The 7,408-nt window shown below is 42.7% G+C and overlaps 1 pseudogene; it reads left to right on the forward strand.

Moving 5' to 3' along the window:
* Positions 1 to 571: 571 nt before the first annotated feature.
* Positions 572 to 1,521, forward strand: LOC120222347 (annotated as a pseudogene).
* The last annotated feature ends 5,887 nt before the right edge of the window (positions 1,522 to 7,408 follow it).

Below are 7,408 nucleotides of genomic sequence, written 5' to 3' on the forward strand. Positions count from 1 at the left end.
ATTGATATGATCCTGTTGAACAAAGCTTTACAAATTAATCGGAGATTGAAATGAATTGTACAATACCACCACTCTAAAATCAAACACAAGGTGTCATATCAAAAGTAACCATGGATCTGATGTCTGATTGGACACAGCTGACTAGCTGTCTAGCAGACCATGGAGGCTCACTGCACTCTCACTGTTTCCAGCCCAGCCGGTTCCCAGTCCCCACACAGCCTGAAGGAGCAGATGTGGACAAGTACTTAATCTCCAGTGTGTCTGTTGTCTTCATCTTTTAACCACAGCCACAGTAGTGCTGACCTCATAGATTTGTGAAGCATGAAGAAGTCCTCATGTGAGTGTCTTCACAGGATTGATTGTACATTATAAGGGCTCTTTAAATTCCTTCATTCAGTCCTCGGAAGCTCCTCTGAAAAGAAGACCTTAAGTAGGCATTTCCAAGGGGCAAGGAATGGAAAGCAGAACATAATGGATTTCAGCTGCGGTGATATAGATGGCTCAGACCTCGTATTCTCATGCAGGAAGTTCTAGCCTAGAAGGAAACTGTCAGTGACTGGGAACTGAGACAATGGCCAACAGGGATCTGGCAGTCGGTCTGATCTTGTTAACACAGACTATCATTGGAATCCTGGGAAATTTCTCACTTCTCTGTCATTATACCATCCTTTCCTTCACTGAGTACAGGTGGAAGTCCACAGATTTCATTCATAAGCACCTGACTGTAGCCAACCTCTTAGCCCTGCTCTGTAAAGGAGTCCCCCAGACCATGGCAGCATTTGGGCGGAAACACTTCCTCAGTGACCTGGGATGCAAACTTCTTCTCTTTCTTCACAGAGTGGGGAGGGGGTATCCATTAGTAGCATCTGCATCCTGAGTGTGTACCAGGCCATCACGATCAGTCCCGGGAACTCCAGGTGGGCAGAGCTTAAAGTTAAAGCTCCTGAGTACATTTCCCCTCAATTTTCCTGTGTGGGATGCTGCAAATGTTGGTAGGTATCATTTTTCCTGTGTATTTAGCTAGCACACTGGACAATAAGAACATCACAGGAAAAAAAAGATTTTGTATACTGTTCTTCAGTTTGTCATGACAAAACAAAAGACTCACTGTATGCAGTGTTGTTATCACTTCCTGATGTGTTATGTTTGGGGCTCATGCTCTGGACCAGTGGCTTCATGGTTCTCCTTCTGTACAGGCACAAGCAGCAAGTCCAACATATTAGAAGAACCACTGCTTCTTCCGGATCATCCTCAGAGGCCAGAGCCACCAAAACCATCCTTCTCCTAGTGAGCACCTTTGTCTATTTTTACACCCTCTCTTCCATCTTTCAACTTGTTTTGAGTCTTTTTGATTATCTTAGCTTGATCCTCATGAACATCACTGCAATCGTGTCTGTGTGTTTCTCAATTGTCAGCCCCTTTCTGCTCATGAGTCACAACTCCAATGTACCCAAGATACCCAAGATCTGCTTTGCTTGGAGAAGGAAGATAAAATCTCCTTGTCCTATGAAAACTAATTAGACTGTATGTATTCCTACAATGTGCAGGTGCCTTTTCATCAAATCCTCACAGTCATTAAAAAAAAAAGTGAGTCACAAGAGAATGGTAAACATTAAAGTTGACCATCTTTAAAATAAATAATAATTCATAATAACTTTATAATGAGACCTCATTATCTTGTAAATACTCCTATAATGGAACTTTTCCTAATACTTTTTGTAAAGCACTTCATAATTTCTCCAATAATAAACACCAGGTCTTGAAACAATCTGGATATTACAGAGAAGTCTTTGAGTGTGTGAATTTCAATCAAAAGCAATAAATTTCAAAGAAAAAACCTGCCTTGATATTATAGGAAAAGATATATGAACATGAGTAAGCAGGTGTCCTTGTCATTCCTCTGAGAAAGTAATGTCCTCACTGCCTAAAGAATAGCCTGGCCACGGGTGGTGAGGGAAAAATCCATTCTCGGGCAGTATAGCCTCTGGGAGCCAGATACGAGTTTGTTGGTATTTTACACCCTTAGAGAGTTGTCCCTGATTCTACTGAAACATGATGTTATGAAGGGAGATGAGTGTGTTGATCATATTTTCATATAGAAATGGACAGGTGAAAGGGGCTGGGACCAAGGTAAGTACAAAAAGCAAAATGCGTTTTTGTTGATATTTAAAGACTATCAAGTGAGTGTGTACAATGTAAACAGAAACATGTTGTGATCTGGAGAAAACAGATTTTTCTCTAGTATGTTAAGATGATTCGGCCACATGGGCAAGAACAGGGTTTGGAGGAGCATGCTCCAGTCTTCTTCATTGCACACACAGGCCTCAGGGTCATTTACACAGGTCTTCAGCTGGGAATTTGAATCTCCAAGCTCAGCATTTTCTTTCACCTCTTTGCACGGCAACACTAAGAGCAACCAGCCAATGTATCCTGTTTGTTAGTTTTCCAAAAATCTTTGCAAGTATCAAAGACACGCTCACCCAGATCCTTACTTCTTCAAGTGATTGATTATGAGTCTCCAGGGAAGCTTTTCTGTGATGGGTTGTCAGGGGTCTCTTTGGCAATTTTATTTATGTTTGTTTGTTTGTTTATTATTGTTTTTCTCTTAAAGAGTTTATTGTCAAGTTGGTTTACATGCAACACCCAGTGCTCATCCCAACAAGTGCCCTCCACCATGCCTATCACCCCCCATCCTTTCTCCCTCACCCCTATCAGCCCTCAGTTTGTTCTCAGCATTCAGTAGTGTCTCATCGTTTGCCTCCCTCACTCTTCCCAACTATTTTTCCCCTTCTCCTCCTCCATGGTCCTCTGTTAGCTTCCTCCTAACCCACCTATTGTGCAAACATATGGTATCTGTCCTTCTTTGCCTGACTTATTTCGCTCAGCATAACACCCTCTAGGTCCATCCATGTTGCTACACATGGCCAGATTTCATTCTTTGTCATAGTCATGGAGTATTCTATTGTATACATATACCACATATTCTTGATCCACTCATCAGTTGATGCCCACCTAGGTTCTTTCCATGTTTTGGCTATTGTAGAGAGTGCTGCTATAAACATTGGGGTACATGTGCCCCTATGCATCAGCACTCCTATATCCCTTGGGTAAATTCCTAGCAGTGTTACTGCTGAGTCATAGAGGAGTTCTATTGTTAATTTTTTGAGGAACTTCCATACTGTTTTCCAGAAGGGTTGCACCAGCTTACATTCCCACCAACAGTGTAGGAGGGTGCCCGTTTCTCCACATCTTCACCAGCATCTAGAATCTCCTGATTTGTTCATTTTAGCTACTCTGACCGGTGTGAGGTGGTATCTCAGTGTGGTTTTGATTTTAAAATTTTTTTCTAATGTTTATTTATTTTTGAGAAAGAGAGAGAGAGAGGGAGAGGCAGAGAGAGAGAGACATACAGCATCCAAAGCAGGCTCTGGGCTCTGAGTGTCAGCACTGAACCTGTCGCAAGCCTTGAACTCATGAGCCATGACATTATGATCTCAGCTGAAATCAGCTGCGTATCTGACTGAGCTACTCAGGACCCCTCTGTCTGTGAATTTTCCTAACGTGTCCTGCATGAACATGTTTTAAATTTATGGGTTCTCCTACTCCTGTCAATCCAATGTCATTTATTTTCCATCTTCAAACAGTGTTTCCCAATTACTTTAATGTTGGTCACATCATTTATTGGTTTACAGTACTCTAAATTGTAAGGGTTTAGGATGAGAGGGAGGTCAGGAAAAGGAAACCATAAATGATCCAATATTCCAATCTTCAATAAGAAACAAGCAAGACAACCACAAATAATCTGATGATTATTTTAAGCAGAAATAGTATCTATCGTGAGGAGATTTGGAAGGTTTGCAGAATTGCACGAAGTCCTACAGAACCAGTTTCAGAAATCTACAATGCACCTGTGCTCTAGAACCAAGAGAGGCCGAGAAAATGAAAATCTACTATTTTGAGCACCATAGGAGGAGGGAGGCAGTCAAAGCTTTTGCAAACTCTGTGTCTTTGGATCCACTCTGCCTTCACTTTCCTTTCTGCAAACATGACCTCACTTTCCAGGGATACACTCATTAATGACCACTTGTAACTCTTGTAGATTTAACCTTGCATCGTGTGAACTTGCCAATCCTCAACAGTGAATCACTCTACCATCTGCTTTTCAGATTTTATTCCCAGGTTGCTGGACTCTGCTGGGTAAACTCTCAAAATTACGTTGACTGAAAATTCATGCTAACCCAATTCTGAGTCATAAATTCACCCATGTGTTTTCCTTGACCTACCATTTTTCTTTCTCTTCTTCCTTTGTCCTGGATCATCTGAAGCATAAATGAAGGAGCAGGAAACTGGAATGAGAAGACTTGATTTTATCTCTAGGTTCCGTTACTTCTTATTTGTCATTTAGGGCAGGACTCTTCACTGTACTCTGTCCCAGTTTTATCTGTGACATAGAGATAAGATCTATATTAGCGGATGCTTGTGATGATTAAAGGTATGCAAAATTAGCTTAGCAACTAAATTGTACCCACATAGCATAGTTTTGTTATACTTTGTATGAAAAGGAATCCAAAATCATAAAAATTACTTAGTTGCTGATCTTTCCCTTCTTGCATTTTTCCGCTTTATTACAATGCAAATGTTTTGCTCTTTTTTCTTAAATTTTTAAAAAATGTTTTATTTATTTCTAGGAGAGAGAGAGACAGCGTGAGCAGGGGAGGGTCAGAGATAGAGGGAGTCACAGACTGAAACAGGCTCCAGGCTCTGAGCTGGCAGTCAGCACAGAGCCCGACGCGGGACTCGAACCCACGAACCGCGAGATCATGACTTAAGTGAAAGTCGGACGCTTAACAGACTAAGCCACCCAGGCGCCCCAACAAATGTTTTGCTCTTATAATACAAAAGATTTTTACAGTGCCTAAGTTTTCCTTTTTTAATTTAAATTTTATTTAAATCCAAATTAGTTAACATATAGTGTAATGATGATTTCAGGAACAGAATTTAGTGATTTCTCACTTACATATAACAGCCAGTGCTCATCCCAACAAGTGCCCTCCTTCATACCCATCACCCGTTTAGCCCATATCCCCACACAGTGAGATTTAAGGGAGATCATACCAATATGTTACATTACAAATCACGGGACACTTTTTTTTTTAATAAATGGAAAGTAAACTGAAAATCATAATAAGCAAATATTGTAGGAAAATACAGCATACTAATATTGACCCTGGGAATGAAAGGAAGTCTTAACCACTATCCCTATAAGAAAAACAGATAATTATGAAAGTGATGCTAGGAATACAAGTACTGGGATTCCATGACTTCAGAAGCAGGTTCTACATTTCATCTAACTATCAGATGGCCAGTCTGCTCTGTCAACTCAATACCATTGCGTGGTTATGAGGTCTCTACACAACTTTTGCTACTTTTCAATACGGTGCCCTTGCTGCTCATGCAATTTATGAAGACACATAACATTTATGAGCAAACAGCGTCATTCATCATCAGGGAACTACAAATCAAAACCACTGAGATACCACCTCATGCCAGTCAGAGTGGCTAAAATGAACAAATCCGGAGACTATAGGTGCTGGCGAGGATGTGGAGAAACGGGCACCCTCCTACACTGTTGGTGGGAATGGAAACTGGTGCAGCCCTTCTGGAAAACAGTGTGGAGGTTCCTCAAAAAACTAACAATAGAACTCCCCTATGACCCAGCAGCAGCACTGCTAAGAATTTACCCAAGGGATGCAGGAGTGCTGAGGCATAGGGGCACATGTACCTCAAAGTTCATAGCAGCACTCTCACCAATAGCGAAATCATAGAAAGAGCCTAAATGTCCATCAACGGACGAATGGATCAAGATGTGGTTTATCTATGCAATGGAATACTACATGGCAATGAAAAAGAATGAAATCTGGCCATGTGTAGCAACATGGATGGACCTTGAGGCTGTTATGCTGAGCGAAATGAGTCAGGCAGAGAAGGACAGATATCATATGATTGCACATATAGATGGATTATGAGGAACATAATGGAGGACGATGTGGGAGGAGAAGGGGGAAAATAGTTGGGGAGACGGAGGGAGGCAAAATATGAGAGACTCTTGAATGCTGAGGACAAACTGAGGGCTGATGGGAGTGGGGGAGAGGGGAAGGGGGGTGATAGGCATGGAGGAGGACACTTCCTGGGATGAGCACTGGGTGGTTGTATGGAAACCAACTTGACAATAAACGATTTAAGGGGGAAAAATATTTATGAGCCAAAGTCACTTCAGTGGATTTTGTTTACATTTATTTACTTTTGAGAGACAGAGTGAGACAGGGGGTGAGAGGGTGTGGGGTGGAGAGATAAGGAGATACAGGATCCAGGCTCTGAGCTATCAGCATGGAGCCCGATATGGGGCTCAAACCCATGAACCATGAGATCATGACCTGAGCTGAAGTGATGCTCAACCAACTGAGCCACCCAAGTGCCCCTTGATTTTCTACTGAAGAGATACACAATCACAACAAGGTCCACTATCCATTCCATCTGGGAGGGTTCTTCATCCATGTGGGAAGGTAGAGGAACAACAGTCCACCTAGCAGCACACTTACTTCTGATACCAACTGCACATTAGAGGTTCCTAAAACCATGCTTGGTTTTGAGGTCTCTAGAAGGACTCACAGAACACAGAGCTGTTGTAGTCTCTGTTATAGCTTATTACAGGGAAAGGATACAGATTGACATCAGACAGCAAAGAGATGAATGGGGCAGAGCCTGGGAAAAGTCCCAAAAGGAAAGCTCCACGTCCTCTCTCTATGAACTGATGGATGTCTTAATCTCCAGGCACTGGTATTTGAGGACACTCAGAGTTTACCGCCACCACGGATGTGCACCCAAGCATATGTGTGCACACTTTTTACTGGGGTTTGATCACATGCTCTCTGGGTACATGTTACGTCTCCTATGCTTGTGAAGACTGGCTGATACCTTTAGTGTCCAGCTTCTCCAGAAGCAGATCTCATACTGCACGGCCCAAAGCCCCATCAGAAATCACCCAGTGAGGGTGGGGGAGGGACAAGATGGCGGAGAAGTAAGGAGCTCTGTACTTGCATTCGCGCCCATACATCACACGGAAAAGATCTGAGGCCATTGGAAACCTTAAGAAACCTGAGAGATTGGGAGAAAAAGGACGCAGAATCCACTGAGAAAGCCTTCTAACGTGAGTGCGAACTGGGGAAGATAAAATCGGGCCGGGATCGGAGACTCGAGGCTTGGAGGCAATCCCCCTCTACCTTCTACGGGGAGTGAGAGGGGAAAAAGAGAGAGTCCAAAACAGAAAAACCTCTGCTCGGGGCACAGAAAGACCGTACTTGCTAAATACCTGCACGCCAGGTCCCCTCGCACCAACTGGTCCCGGGGG

Source organism: Hyaena hyaena, unplaced genomic scaffold (assembly GCF_003009895.1).
Source record: "Hyaena hyaena isolate Hyena2069 unplaced genomic scaffold, ASM300989v1 scaffold_871, whole genome shotgun sequence".
Lineage (NCBI taxonomy): Eukaryota > Metazoa > Chordata > Mammalia > Carnivora > Hyaenidae > Hyaena > Hyaena hyaena.